We start from the raw sequence: 16428 nt of genomic DNA, 5'->3' as shown, positions 1-16428 counted from the left end.
GAAGAAATATTCTAGTTTGACTGCACGTTATCATAAAATTGATCGACCGAGGTTGATATACCGTTTACTAAACCAGTCAGTATATAATTAATATTCGGAGTCTTATTTAATAGTGATCACAGAAAAAACAAACAAACTAATAAATTACTCTAATGATGCTTAAGATCATTAAATATAGCTTGTCAATATCTCTACTATTATATAAACAGAACTGTGTGGGAGTTCGTTTCCTATGCACTCCTAAACGATTTTTTATGAAATTTTACACAAGTGAACTTTCTGTGTCTGACAGAGTTCTTAGATAGACATGGCGGGAACTCGTGTGAACAATGACTCGTACCATTTGTTTCTATTGCAGCAATTCTCAACTTTTCTTCCATCATTGACCCCCCTCGGCTTTATGCATTTCTCCATTTACCAATACAAAAATTTCATAGCCATCATAAAGTGACAGAAAAACAAGGTCACAAATTATCCTTTCATTGTTTAAGACTTTTTTTTTTTGTAATTTTTATTTTTATAAAATAAAAATAGTATTATATATTCGTACCAAAAACAAAACAAAAAATAAAATAAAATAATAAAAAAAAAACTCAAATGTTTTCTAAATAAAAAAAATTATGAAGTGAATTTTTATTACGTTTCTTAGACATGATACAACTGGAAAGAAATTATTTTTTTAATTATCGGGTATTTAAATTATTTACCCCGACTATATAATGTTTTGGTATTTTTTTTAGATTAGGTCCACCTCCACAATTTTCTTTTAAATGACGACTTGTAGAGGTTTTCGACTATGCTGAATACGAAAATCGCATTGAAATTTTGCAGAAATAAGTAGTTATCGAGATATAAAAAGTTGTATTATGCATTCTATTCTTCGGCGGCCATCTTTTTTACGCGCGTGCGCGCCATAAACAAATATACTCATCTATGACTGACACTGCACGCGCGTAAAAAAGATGGCCACCAAAGAATAGAATGCATAATACAACTTTATATCTCGATAGCTACTTATTTCTGCAAAATTTCAATGCGATTTTCGTATTCAGCATAGTCGAAAACCTATCTAAGTCGTCATTTAAAAGAAAATTGTGGAGATGGACCTAATTTGAAAATTTACCAATATTTTTAACCTCTAGAAGTAAATTTCCTCTGGTTGGGAACCTCTGCTTTAATAATTTCTTTTAATGTGCGAGTAGTGGGATAATAAACCATCCTCATCACCAAATGACGTGTGCTGCTGAACAATGGACGCGTTGATAAAATATATATAAAAAAAAACAAAAACAAACAAACAAAGCAAATTAGCATCAAACGTATGTTGGAGGGAAAACTAATTTACTTCACACCGAAAGTACATGGCTGTCAGATGAACAGCCAACACAAAGATAGTAGAGGTGATGTTAAAAAGTAGTTTTAGGGCGAGTCCTTACATTGACCTATTTTTCTCACACTTAAAATAGTTATCTACTTATCAACCAACTTTTCTTTGGAGATTTTTTTTTTTTTTTTAATTTTGTTTTTTTCAGTGGCTAATATCGTTTGGTGTTTGGTGCTTTTTCCCTTGGTGCTAATTTCGAATTTATTACGTAATTAATTGTTAAAAAGAACTGGGACACAAACTGTGGAATAATGTAATAATTTGATCTCGGCGCCTGTTCGCAAGAGTATGTAAGTGCCCTTGATGGTGCGTACGTGCGTATTTGGCAGCCGAGGCCAGACACAAGCAGGCAGTCTGCGCCGGCGAAACGCGCGAGACTGTCTGCGTACAAAATGTGTCTGTGTGAGCGTAAAAGTCAGGCATCCAGCCAGCCAGTCTAGTCTGTTTGCTAGTCTGTGCCTGTTCGCAAGCCCGTCTGTCTAATCTACCCTCTCTCTTTCTCGTCTGGCCGATGACTGGTGGTTTGGCATGTCGTCTACCCAAGTCGCGTCTAGCCTCAGTCTGCGATCAGCGTGGGGTTTGCTTCTTGCTTTACAGAGAGTGTATGGGCAAGAAGGCGGGGGAGGTGAGGGGGGGGGCGCTAGCTGGTCGTAGACAACCCTGATTTTATTTACAAGTCGGCCTACGTCAAATAAGGCCGTAGCTCGTCTCTACTGGAAGCATTCATACTTGCTTTAGGAAGTTTTCTTAAAAAATACTGTTTCGATTAATCACCCCCGCCCCCCCCATAAAAGAGCAATAAATGGATGTTAAATTCTATATATGTATACGTTTATTCCCCCCCCTTTCACTATCGAAAAATAAACCGAATACAGAACTATGGCGGTATATAAGAGTGATTTTATATTATTTATTCAGAAATGTGCGTTTCATCAAATATTTGCATTTATAATTGGGTAATTCCAAATTCGAATCCAGTTCGTTCTACAAAAACCACTTTCACTAAGGATGTTGGCAACCTTCACGTGGTCCCTTATGTTATCACCCGAGGTCTTTCTAGAAAGAATTCTGACTTTTTTTCTAGTCAGAAAAGTGTCAACAATAGAATCTTCGGATTCGTGCGATATGGTAACGGTTTTATGAAGTTAAATGATTTTTACCAACAAATCAGATTCAATTATTACCATAACTTTTATAATCGAATTCTAGTCACTTCTCAAAAAATAAATAAATAAATAAAACAAGCCCATGCAAGAGTTATAAAACTAAACTAAGGCATGTTAAAACGCTCACCGGTAAATTCATCTCTGGATTGTAGTTACTGAAATAGCAAATGAACGTCTAACATCCGGTAGGATGCCACATCTGCATCAAAAATAAAGATAAGAAAACTGGAAAAAAAAAAAAAAAAAAAAGGAAGGAGGGCAGAAGGAAGGGCAATCATTTTAAAACGAACATAGCAGTTGTGGTTGTGGGCAACTTTCAGGGACGCGCAGAGGGAGAGAGTGTTAGGGGTGCCCAAGAAGCACCTGCCCTTTTTACTCCTTTACAAGTGCCCTTTTCAGAGGAATGTATTATAAGCCTGTGACCCACCCACCGAGACAATATTTTTGAGTTTTTTTTTTTTTTCCACTGGAGCACCTGCTCTGATAAAGTTTTCTGCTCATCACTGGTAACTTTGGCTATATTATATAACTAGCAGGAATACTCGGCGTTACCTGGGATTAAACGAGAAACAGTATGTCCTTTTGCGGCCAGTTACTTTCATGCTTATTAACGTTTGATGTTATTCAATTTGGAAGGTAGGATTAATGCGTGTACGCAACATTGACTGGGTTGAAGCGGGTGTAACTAAAGCGACATTGAATGAAATGAAATTTGATGAATATATAATCTATCTTCATCGAGACAAGCCGGTGTTTTCCGGGAATCAATGAGGATCTGTGATAGATAACAAAAGCTTAATCATGGTTATATATATATATATATATATATATATATATATATATATAACTACTTCATTTACTCACATAAATTAATATACGAAAGTATAAATTTATGCGTAAACTTTAAGTATTTACTTCAAAAGTGCTCAATACGTAGGTAGAGCTAGTTAGTAAGTCATAAAATATATATGGCGATTAAGCTACACTGAATATTCCGCGTTTCATCCACTCTAGGACTCTTCAGGCTTATATATATATATATATATATATATATATATATATATATATATATGAAATACTGAGATGCCATAGGATTACAGATTGTATAATACCGTAAACTTAAAGTCCAAAGAAATCAATATTTAGAAGACAATCCCAAGCAGATAATTTTGCTAATGACATTTCTTCCGATGAGATGAGCTATTCATTGAAAATCTATGGATTAAGGAATATATATATATATATATATATATATATATATATATATATATATAGTTGCTTCCTTCAGTCTTGGCAGAATATGGATGCCTACTGTAAAGGTGCTTGCGCATGGAATTTTTGTGGCAAGAGTTTCGCAGTCTTTAACCTCATCTCTCCTAAGTCGACATTGTTAAATACCAGTGGCAAGTGGAGGTATATTTTTAATAGAATAAAGTTTGACGAGTAAATAAAAAACAAACAAAAACATGTAGAGATTTTTTCACCTCCAAGCAAGGTATATTGCCAGTTGGAACGTAAGGGGCTACTATTTCAGATTGTGTACAACAGAGGACTGTGGGGGGGGTGAGCAGCTAGATGTCTGTTCACATTACATTTAAACCGTTTTACTGTTTTTCACCCCAAACAAGTTACAGTACCACAAAGTCGTAAGTGGTTATTTAGGATCAGATTTGCAGGGATGCTATGTAGGGAGTTGGGCAGCGAGATGTTTGTTCACATTACATTTTAACTTCTGCATGTCAATAAAGCAAGGGAAGCAGGGATCTGGGAGAGAATTCCAGAGTCTTAAGGGAAGAAGCTGTTCGAGTGGATATTTGGGAATTTCTACAGTGTTGGGTGGGATTTTGCTGCTCGTCGGATTAGTCGAGGGTATTTACGTCGAAGGGGTACTAGTGCTTCTGCAGGTTAGTACAGCTAGGGAAGCAGGAAACATGGAGGTAATTCCCAAGTCTAACAGTTCGAGGAAAAAGAGGTAATCGATGAGGTTCCGCAGATATTGCATAGCAACAGGACATCTGCTCGGTTTAGGATGCCCATCCCTCCCTCCAAAAGTGTCAAAAACTGAAAATCACATCAACATAGTAATTCTAATTTCTCACATTGCATTTAGAGTTAAAGGTAATTTTTATAAGATGTCCATTTCTTTCTGGAGCAAGGGCAAGTTTTTTTTGTTTTTTGTTTTTTTTTGTTTTTGCTGGCTAAGTAATACTTGGGGCGGGGATAATTAAGCATTTTTTTTATAAAAACAAAATGTTTTTTTTTCTTTTTTTTCTTTTAATTCAGTATCCAAAGACTTTACAATTTATCTTTGAAATAGTTCTAGAAAACTAATATTTATCTTTCAAGAGACTTTTAGAATTAATTTACTTTTCAAATTTGGTGAATTTCAGATTTTTCGAAGCCGCCGTAAAACCATTTTTCATTATAACTTTATTTTTGTGTAAAAAAAAAAAAATTTTTTTTTCCTTTTAGAGATTAATTTTGGGTTTTAATTTTTCAGACAAAAAATAATTTGAAACTTATATATATAAAAAAAAAAAAAAAAAAAAAAAAAAAATTGTAAGCCGGCTTTCATAACCATGGGTTTCATAACCATGGGTTTCATAACCATGGGTTCTCTCAGTTTTCACCATTAAATTGCACGTACCTACTAAATATTAAATAAAACATACGTGGAATATAGACCCAGAACCAATAAAAAAGCAGGAAGATATGATGATAATAATAATAATAATAACAACAATAATAATAATAATAATAACTCTTTCTATGAAGATATTTTATTTATTGTTCAACAATTTTAAATGCTAAACTGTACTCTATATTAATTATTAACTAGCGGGACCTGTGGAAATTCCACAATGTAATATATTGCTGCTGAGAATTCGGTGGATGTTCAGCGTGAATGGAGACCTCGCGATATTATCGTAGCTCTTTTATTAAAACTGTAAAAGTATTTATCTAAGTAATCTTGTTAATGTAGTGTCAGAATATATCTGGTTGTTACGGTTCATCTCCAATATTCTTATAAGAGTGACATATTTCCATTGTATGAACGCCCAGCACGAACGGAAACCAGACTATATTATACCATCTTTAGACAGAACAGATACTACCCTTGGATCCTAGCCAGAGAACCAAGTGGGTATATTTTAGTTTCACGTACGCCCAAAAGTGACATTTTATTTTTTTTATTACACTGCGTCTTCGGTGATCGGGAGATCCTATTTATTAAAAAGGATGCTGGAAGGTGATAACACACAACGAACATTAAATTAACGTATCTCTATACTAATTTGATGTTGGTCGTATGTTATCACTTTCTGTCTTTTTTTTTTTTTTTTTTTTAAATAAATAGGATCTTCCGCTCGCATACTGTATAATCTGGAAACCGTGACGTACGTATGTTAAAGATACTACAGTATTGATATATACCGAATACCCTTTTCTATAGTAAAATATACTTCAGGAGTCTGAGAACGCTTTATGATAGAATCGAACAGACTAAAATTGTAGCGAATAAAACTGAAGACTGTTTAAAACTCAGATTTCGAATTGCACGGTGCATTTGATAAATCTATCCATATATCTATAAAAGTGAACGTGTCTGTATCTGTCTGTGTACATTTCCCTACGCAATAACTGTCAATTTTTAGTCTACAGACTCGAAATTTGATATACAGGGTACTGAGATTTGGGAAAATCTATGTGATCGGTTTTCGGCCAGAAATTTGTCTGTTAAGGGATCAAAGTTCAACGATATGACTTTTGAGAACTCTACCAAACTCCTCCGACAATTTTGGGTCTAAACACTTGAAATTTTAGATATATGTTCTTTTGACATTGATCTAACTTAATAACTTGATTTGAGCCCAAAACAATAAATGTTAAGGGGGTCATAATAGGGGTCAAAGTTTAAAAAAATTTGAACATTTTTATTTTATTTTATTTTTTTTTTTTTGCTCAATATACACCTCCAAACACCCGGGCAACGCTGGGAACCCATGCTAGTACACGCAATAACCCTTATCCCTTGTTAAGTGGTGACCTCCATGTAAAAAAAAAAAAAAAAAAAAAAAAACTATACTTCAAAGTAGACAATATTAACTGCTGAAAATCCGGTATAGCATCAAGAATTGTTGAAAATACATCAAGTGATTACGCAATTACCCTTAAACTACATATCTAGAAAATACGAGATATACTTTTGAAAACTTAACTCGTTTTGCGAAAGTTGATCCCAAGAAGGTGAAGACTTTAATATGCAAAATTTTCCTTTTTTTTGTTTAAGCATCCACCTTATACTGTCCGATGAAAATCTTAACCGGCACGTAGATTATATATATATATATATATATATATATATATATATATATATATATATATATATATATATAGCCAAAGATGGCGAAACAAAGAAAACAATAGCAAGTTCTCTTCCGATTTTCGGATTGTGTAATCATGCTTATTTTCCTTGATTTTCTTTTCAAGTTGAGGACTTCCTTTTCTTCCGGCGAATTAAAGGCGGAATAAATTTAAAAACTGACAGAAATTACATTATTCTGCGCTACGAAACAGGTACCGTCAAGAATTGAACATTTTAACATAATTAAAAAAATAAACTATAAGACGGTGTGGTCAACATCTTCAAATTTGGAATATATATATATATATATATATATATATATACATACATATACACTTAATATTGAGCTCGATCATGTGTGAATGAACTCCAATAAAGTGTTCTGAAAGTGACATGGTGTAACTTCGTTTTTAGAGCAAAAATAAAGTAAGAACACCTATAATACTTGACTGTAACCAATAAACTTTCATTCTGACCAGAAATAATTTTCAAACTGACATTTTAAATGCGTAAATAGCTTTCGAACTTTTATATCCATAAAAATGGCAAAAAGATGGCAGGAAATGGGGTAATATTAGTCATTCGAAATTGATTTGAAATCGAATAAAAAGATTCAAGTATTATATTTATCACGCCATTGTTCAATCAATGGATTCAAGAAAGAATATGAATCTTGATTTAAAAAAAAAAAAAAATTCGTTTGAAGAATATTCAAATCAAACTAATTTATTAAATGTTTTGTAATCTATTGTTTGCATCATTTATTTTTTTGGGGTTTGTTTTACAATAGACAGGGATACAAAAAATTGGTAAAGAAACAAATATAACAAAGAAATGTTAACAAAGGCCAAATAAGTTACTCTTCTACCTACCTGGATAAGAGTTTGGCGTTTTAACCGATTTAAAAGTATGTTTTAAGTGTAAGACGCAAGTTGCGCTGAGCGCTTTAGTTGAAAGGAAAACAAACATGGCACCATGCTATTTCCTTTAAGATCCCGTGAATTGGTCAAAACCTTAAGAAAAAAAAAAAAAAAACAATAAATGTCACGATGATATTTAGTCAGTGGATTTGTGCCAGTATTTCCATTTTTTTTTTTTTGTTTGTTTAAGGTGTTGACCAGTTCTCTGGAATATCAAAAGCAATAACACCATGGTGCTAGGCTTGTTTTTATTTCAACTAAAGCGCTCAACACAACTTGCATTTTACGCTTAAACTTTACAACGGTTGGAGCGTTTTAAATTTCACACAAATGTACTTTATGTGACTGGCAGTATTTTTAAATAGTTATATCGAAATGTCTTCGATATTATCGGTAATTAAAAAAAAATCCGATGAAAGAAACAAGCGATTTTGACTAAAATTAACGCTTTATACAGCCTAACATCACAAGTGCATTTAAGAAGTTTTATTACCGCACAAGCAGAAAGGCATCACATATGTTCTTTTGATATGACAGGGGCGTATTCGAAATAAATGTTTCTGCTTAGAGAACAATTGAACTATGATACTTGACTTTTCCATTTTAAACTTTAATGCAAACCATTATATATAAAAATAATTTTATAAAATCAACAGTAGGTTCTCTACAATGCAATATAGACTACAATATATTGTGAACTAAGTCAATGCGATGAGGCATGTGAAGCTTTCTCATGGTGCACTGCAATGGGTCCCCGACTAGAGCAGGCAATCAATTGATTTGATTAAAAAAAAAGTGAGGGGCGATTTCATAGATTTGGATGACAAAAAATATGGGAGCGTGAAACATTCGTTGATCATTATTCAATCCTGGGCAACGTCGGGTCTCTCTGCTAGTATATTTCTATGATTGTGTATATAATAGAGCAAATAATGTGCAGCTGGGAAAGATTGTAATTGTGTATATACTAAAGAAAAATAAGGAAACGAAATATAGTTTCTATATAATTGGGTATGCATTCGGTAAAAGATCAAATGAGAGCAACTGAATTCCCTCTGGATTACTGAATGTTCAGGAGAACGAGTTTGAACTGATTGAATGCAGTACATTAGAACCCCGTGATACGGTGGCCCTAGGATACTTTTTTTTCTTCAAGTTACGATGAGGAATACGCCGTTTTCTGGTTCCTGGTTACGCTATTTCCCCCCGCCTTACGGTGTTATTTATAATATTTGATAATATACATGTGTGTATCAAATACTGTACTGTATTTTGTTAATAATTTTCCACTTTATTACAACTATTTGTATGTCGACTTTAAACTAGCAGGCCGCCCGGCGTTGCCTGGGTGTAAAATACGCATAAATATTATAGGCGGACCTGAACGAAAATCCCCCCCCCCCACCATAATTTTAACCGGTATTCTGCAGTTGATATTTTTGTACTACCTAACCCAGCGTGGTATAAACGCCCTCAACCTCCCCATGTTAAGAACAGCTTTCGGAATAAACACCCCCAACCTCGAAAACTACTACAGTGTAGTATTACTACACACCAAAGCAAAAGCATACTATAAAATTATAGGGGGGGGATTCTTGTCTAGGTCCGCCATATATTTTAATTAATGCAAAATTCGTAGGTATTAAGCATAACCTTAAATTCCTTTAAATGAAAAAAACGGAAAGAAACCGAGACAGGTGCATGCGAGTATAATCCCCCCTCCAAAAAAAAAAATTATTCATTGCTTGTAACTAAAAATACTCGATCTGAGACTGAAACCATAATCTAAAGACAATAAGTCAAGTATTAGGCCAGTTTGCCACGATCTTTAAAAAGGGTTTTCAAATCTATTTATTTTAACGAATCTGTCATGAACCATTCACGCATGCGCATTTGTGAAACAGCAAACAGATAAAAATCCACCGACCCCCCTCCCCACGTACAATTTTTACCCCTCACCAGCCAGTTTTTTCTGGATAAAAACGGATGAAAGTTTTCCACATGTCTTAATATCCTATAACAAATTTCAAATCTACAGATAAAAATCCGTTGAGTATATAGGTTGAGAAGTGTCCTCACACATTCTCACTTATATATAAATAAGAATGTTTGAATTAACAACAAACGCTACTGATACTATAAGGAATTACATTGTTTAATACCCGGAAAACTGTTTGCGGAAAATTTAAATGCGATATTCGTTTTCAGCATTCCCGAAAACCTTCAAAAGGTCGTCATTTTAAAGGTGATTGTTAATGTGGAAAAAGTTACCTCTCCTTAAAAAAAAGTTTCAAGTAACTAAACTAGGCATTCTGAACCTTTCTTCCATACAAAAGCATTCATAGCCACCACAAAGTGATAGAAAAGACGAGAAGGTCAAAAAGAATCTTTTTATTGTTTACGACATTAAGTTTTGTCTAAAACTGGTACGTAGTACACATTCGTATCATAAAAAAAGAAAATGCAGTGATTTGTATTACGTTTCTTAGATATGACACACTATGAAAATAAATTATTTTTAAAATTATAAGGTACTTCCATTATTTACCCCGCACCCCACCTCGACTATAGTTAAAAAAAAATAAATAAATAAAATAAAATAAAATTTTTATACCTCCACGGGGTAAATTTACGCCTGGTTGAGAAACTATGAACCTAAACGTATAATATAGCATAAATATTAATATGGTAGTTGCTTAAAATTTAACTGAAAAAGAAAATACTTAAAATATGACAGACACTTTTCTGTTTTTTTTTGTATGTCTGATTTCTAATACGAACAAAAAGTGACTCAACGCTTTTTTTTTTTTTTTTTTTTTTTTTAACACTCAGCAGTACATATGTCCTACGCAAATAGGGTTTTAAAAATGTGAAAATTACTTGGTTTCTTTTTACTTACTAACGCGGAGAAGATACATCAAATAACCCGCCGGGCACATGTCAACTCGTGAGAATTACAAAAATACGTAACTTCTCCCCACATTCAGCAGATAATATTTAAAGTCGATCGTCGTGGTCGCCGTCGTCATTACTGTTGCCATGATGCTCGTCTGGCTTTCTCCCCCGTTCCGTCATTTCTGCCATAATATTTGCCGCTTGGCTGTCGCCAGAGCACCCCCCCCCCAGCATTTTCCTTTGCAAATACATACTTTTATAGTTTTTAATACTTACGTACACATAACCAATACAGCTTAGCGATTTTCAAGTTGTCTCATGTTATAAACGAAGGTCGTAATTCTGTGTCTGTGTGTCCTGTTAAAACAAACTGCATAAGACAAACTTAGAAGCCTTACATCACCGGATTCAGTGTGACCGACGACCTAGTTAAGACCCCCCCCCTCCCAAATACTGTTATATTCATTTATCACTTGGGGCTCCCATGTTAGTTCATGGAGAGTTAAAATAGAAATACGTTTTTACTAGTTGTTTCAAAAAACACTGAAACAAGCACTGAAGCAGTTAACTTTCTGTTATATTGGACACTCTTTTCAGTGTGCGAGAAAAACAAAAAGTTTGACAATAAAGAGGTCACCCACACACAGTTTTTTTAAAACTATTTTATTAATCAGATCTCCAAGCAACGTCGGCTCGCCGTGCAAATATCTGGGTATGTTTTACAATTCACATCAATTCAAAAGAATCGAAAAAAAAAAAAAAAAAAAAAAAAAAAAAAATGGGGGGGGGGGTATTACCAAAGGCAAGATTTGCTTCTCTTCTACCTAGCTGGATAAGTTTTTAGTTGTTTTAATATGAAATGTTTATTCGGCTCGAAAAACAAGTGATGTAGAGCGGCACGCGAGCACAAGGAAAAATGGCCTCAATGTATTTTTTCTGGTGCTCGTGTACACCACTCAACACTACTTGTGTTTCGAGCTGATTAAACATTTCATATTAAGTAAACCTAAACCAACTAAAAACGTATCCAGCTAGGTAGAAGAGTAACTTATCTTGCCTTTTGTAATATTTGTTATATATTTGATTCTTTTGACCACTTTAACGCATCGCTGTGGATTGTAAAACATATCCAAATAGCTTCTATTTCTCGATTAGATTGCATGTAGTAATTGTTAATATTCTGCGGAATGTTAGCTATAGCAATATCCGAGAACCGAGAACATGGTATGTTAATGTGTGCGTGCGTAGGTTCGGAGATGAAACCATAAAAGCAAAGATTAAAACGACAAAATCGTTAATATAATCTACAAATCATAATAGATTTCCTATTGAATGCTACTGCTAGTGCTGCTGTTACATCCATGCGAATTAGGGCGCCATGACGCCCGACAATTTTTTTTTCTTTTTAAGCCGCCTTATCTTTGTTGTATTCTATAAAGCAAACAGAATCTTCATTAATGTCAGGGGATAATTTAGTTAGTATACGGTCTTTTTACAGCAATGATGGGATGGACTGCTCTTCGGCATTAGTTCGTATTTATTTGCCTCCACACGAGGATAGACGGACACAGGATCGTTTTTTCATATATGGCTATCCAACTCCTCAAAATAAAAAAGGGCACTCTGGGTTGGGACAAAAATAAGAGCTCAGTTTTAAGAAAGCTTTCATCTTCACTGGCCGAGGACAGAAAAAGATGAAGCGAAGTATCAAAGCAGATGTTTAAATATACTTTGTTTCTAGCCCAAAGCGAAGAGGCTCGGGCTTGTTTTACAATACACATTGGTACGAAAAAGTGGTTAAAAAACACATGACAAATGTTATCAAAGGCAAGATAAGCTACTCTTCTACCTAGCTGAAGAAGTTTAGTGGTTTTACTCACGTTAAAGCGTTCATTCGCTTCGAGAAAAAAAAAAAAAAAAAGTAGCGTTGAGCGAGAACAAGAACAATGGCCGAGAATTGACACCTAAATATTCGCAGTTTTGATAACTTAAAAATAAGACAATAAATGTTAATGTGGCATTTATATATTTTATCACTTTTCTGTTCCAACGTGTAATGTATAAACAAATCCAGAAGGTATTTTGTTTTTTTCTTGCATTTTAATTGTCTCCGGGAATGATTATTGGAAATTTGGCGAGTGGTTCTAAAATTGGTGATCGGTTTATTAGAATCGATCGATTAGAATCGGAACAGGAGCACCCCCTACAAATATTCAGAACATTTTTTTTTTTTTTGGTAATCTGGTAGACTAGTGTCCATTCGATAATAATTCGCTGACAAAAAATTGAAAAAGACGATACATATATATTAAAAGGTTGCCGCTTTTATACGTGCGTGCGCCGAAACTTTTCTATGCCATCAAAATATTGATCAATCGATTAAACGAGAGTATCTGCTCAAATGAGTATTCTACGTGCTTATTGGTGACAAGAACAAACAATGATGAAAATGAAGGTGCTACGAGGGGGGGGGGCTACAGGAGCTCCTGAGGAGGGATTGTTTTGGTGATTGAAAATGTCTAGCTGAAATGATACCTTTATCGCCCATAGTGGTTTTTTTTTTAAAGGATACTGCATAAAAAACGAAAGCTTCAATTCAATGAAATCAGAACGAAAAAAACAAAAAAACTTTCACTTCTCGTGTAGAATTCTTCTCGGTAGTATATGCTGTACATTTTAATTGTTTTCTTGCTGAGCACCTAAAAAAAGAAAGAAATGAGCACAAAACGGGGGGGGGGGCAGACGTGAAACGAAATCATTATAGACGCTAATAGAAAGATTGTGAGAAACGTAAAGACACGCACACATTTAGAAAACTAAGCTATTAATTCTTCCATTAAGTCGATTATTGCGCTGTTCATCAGTTCTATAGAATGACAATGATCGCTTCCTTTTGACTGCTGATCGGGAACCTGGAACCAAAAGCTACTGGTGTTGACACAATCGGAACAAAAGGTCATTTTAAGACAACGTATAAGTACAAGAAACATAGACAACAACGATATATATATATATAGATATATATATATATATATATATATATATATATATATATATATATATATATATATTAAAACGACAGCGATGCAAGCAATAGTTATGCAAATGGAGTTTATATATTTAATAGGGAGGTTCGAATACTGTACAATAGTAATGCTAATAAGTGTGACAGTGTTTTATAGCTTAAACACACGATGGGCAATACAAAAAAGAGTAGGCAAAAAAATAAATAAATAAATAAACTGAAATTAAAGAAAAGGTTGAGTGCAGAAGTAGGTATAATCAGGAGAGAAGGGGGAAGTAAAAAAAAAAAAAATAACGCAATATTTGCAGCTGGGTGATGATGATGATGACCTCGTCAAGTTCTGTTTTTGGCTACGCACGACGAGCACGAATAGCAACGGTGGATTCGAAAGACGACGTTAAGAAAACATAAATGAAGCAAGAATGGATGGGGTGATAGGGCTAACAGATGAAGGGGGCTTCACGACGACAATAAAACTCACTTGTCTACCGTTCTTTCTTTCTCTCTCGCGATCAAATTCTCCTCACATTCTCTGGTCGGAATAGTGTCAAACAAGGCGTGGCCAAGAAGCTAACGAAACTTTTCTCTAAAAGAAAAGAGTGTGAGCCACCTTCCAGTAGGTTGATGGTTGAATTGTACCGTTAAGAGGCATCTTTTGATTGGTCAAAACAGCGAAGGTGTCAGTCGTGATGCCGGTTCGTTATTTATGGGTTAATTTATACGGCGGCGGTCGAGTACTGGGCGGGAGCGGTTTGTTTAATCCAACAACTATAGTGTGCTTTAGAGGGGGTAAATGGTAGAATGTCATGGTATACTACAGCATCCGTGTAATGGAACGATAGTAGGTAAAATTCAGGCTACACACGCACGCGCGCGTACACACAGAACGATACACACACAATATAAGTAATTGTCGAAAGAACTACGATGGATGGTTATTGCTTCAAATAATGAAATGTATTAGAAATCGCTGTAACACGTGTAATATATAACATGATAGGCATAATTATCGTTGATAGTAGCACTCAGTAACATTGAATAACAGTACCATCGTTAGAGGTGAAAATGTACTTTTAAGCAGATAATGATTTTTTTTTAAAATCTGTTATCAAAGATAATATGGCAGACCTGAAGAATGTCGCCCCTCCTCCTCTATTTTTTACCGTTTTTTAAAAAATTTTCAGCGGATTTACTATCGAATGGACACTAGTATAGCAGATTATCAAAAAAATAAATAAATAAAATAAAATGAAAAAGTCAATATTTAAATATTTGTAAGGGTTACTTAATTTCTAACCCAACGACGCAACGTTCTAGCAAAATAATCACTCGATGTTTTTAGGCCAAATTTCGCGAATTTAGTAGTTTAAATATTTACTTTGTACAACATGTCTGATAATCTGGTAGACTAGTTTCTATTCGATAATAATCCACTGAAAAAAAAAAAAAAAATGGAAAATAAACGAAAAAAAAAAAATACAGAGGGGGTGGGCCGGGGGGGGGGCAAGATTCGTTAAGTCTGCCAAATGCCGCCGATAATATAATAAAAGAAACTAATTAGAAAAGCAAATGTTAATTTTTTTTGCCTTTTTGTAAAAAATGCATTGTGAACGAAGAGTGTTAAAATGAAATGCATTCGATTATTAGTATATATATATATATATATATATATATATATATATATATATATATATATATATATAAGGTGCATAATGCATGGCTTAAAAGTTTAGTGAATAAATTGAAACGTCATTTCCTAAACTTTACAGTAAAAACAAGAGATTGTTAGAAATGTACTCGGTAGTGATGATAAAATTGCTGCCCCATTATATCGGTTATTATTTTGATGGAAAAACGTAAAACATATTAAAATAACACTTGAGACAATAACAAGACAACAGAATCGAAATTGAGACTAACACAAAGAGTACAGAGAAAATAAGAAACTCCTTAACAATGAAAATTGAAAAATGAGAGGTTTATGATATATACGACAAAAGCAATGGAAATTTAAAAAAATGGTCCACCATAAAAGACATGACAAAAAAAAAAAAAAGAGTTATGTACATACCTTATTTTTGTTGAGAATATGTAAAACTTGCCAGCATCCGTAGATTCAGTAGACGAAAAAAAAAAAATAATAATAATAAATAAAAAAAAAATAAATAAAAGATAAAAAAAATGTCTAGACAAAAAATACACTTCCAACTTTTTTAACCAGTCTTCTTAAAAATGGTCGGTCATTGATGAAGAAAAGCTCGCAAGTTTCCATTCACAATATGATGTGTCCGTACTTGGTTCTCTTTTTCTCATTAGCATTTTTTTTTTTTTGCAAAAGCTATACATCTACTCTATTAAAAAAAATTCACAATATGATGACATCATTTTAATAATATTCAAATATGTTTTCACGCAGACATATCTATCTATCTATCTATCTATCTATCTATATATATATATATATATATATATATATATATATATATATATATATATATATATATATATATATATATTGTAAAAATGTGCAAGTAAGTTACACAAACTGTTTGTGTTTCATTCCCAAGGGAAATCATTACAATTAATAATGATTATTTGTGTTTGTGTGTAGCAGCGTACTTGCCATAAGTATTTTTGATATTACAATCTAAAGTTCAATTAAAATGTCGAGC

General features: G+C 33.6%; 1 protein-coding gene and 1 long non-coding RNA gene across 14 annotated transcripts in view; one reads left to right on the top strand and one right to left on the bottom strand.

The window, feature by feature from the left end:
* Positions 1-16428, top strand: part of LOC145278071 (uncharacterized) — a 176933-nt gene that overhangs the window by 43444 nt on the left and 117061 nt on the right. The gene's annotated exons all lie outside the window — the stretch shown is intronic.
* The window catches only part of LOC145278069 (uncharacterized), a 373119-nt gene that overhangs the window by 356576 nt on the left and 115 nt on the right, over positions 1-16428 (bottom strand). For 8 of the 12 annotated variants that reach the window (XR_013868326.1, XR_013868317.1, XR_013868318.1 and 5 more), the window contains exon 1: positions 15828-16428. This exon is cut by the window's right edge. The gene's annotated coding sequence lies outside the window, so the exon portion shown is untranslated. Of the gene's footprint in view, positions 1-10735; positions 11500-14237; positions 15197-15827 lie in introns of those variants that run through there. The other 4 variants (XR_013868319.1, XR_013868324.1, XR_013868322.1 and 1 more) reach the window with 3 other exon arrangements.

The sequence above is a fragment of the Euprymna scolopes genome, chromosome 6, assembly GCF_053919585.1.
Source record: "Euprymna scolopes isolate OS-2025 chromosome 6, ASM5391958v1, whole genome shotgun sequence".
Taxonomy (NCBI): Eukaryota; Metazoa; Mollusca; class Cephalopoda; order Sepiida; family Sepiolidae; genus Euprymna; species Euprymna scolopes.
The sequence above is the reverse complement of the archived record's forward strand: the minus strand, read 5'-3'. Positions and strand labels throughout refer to the sequence as shown.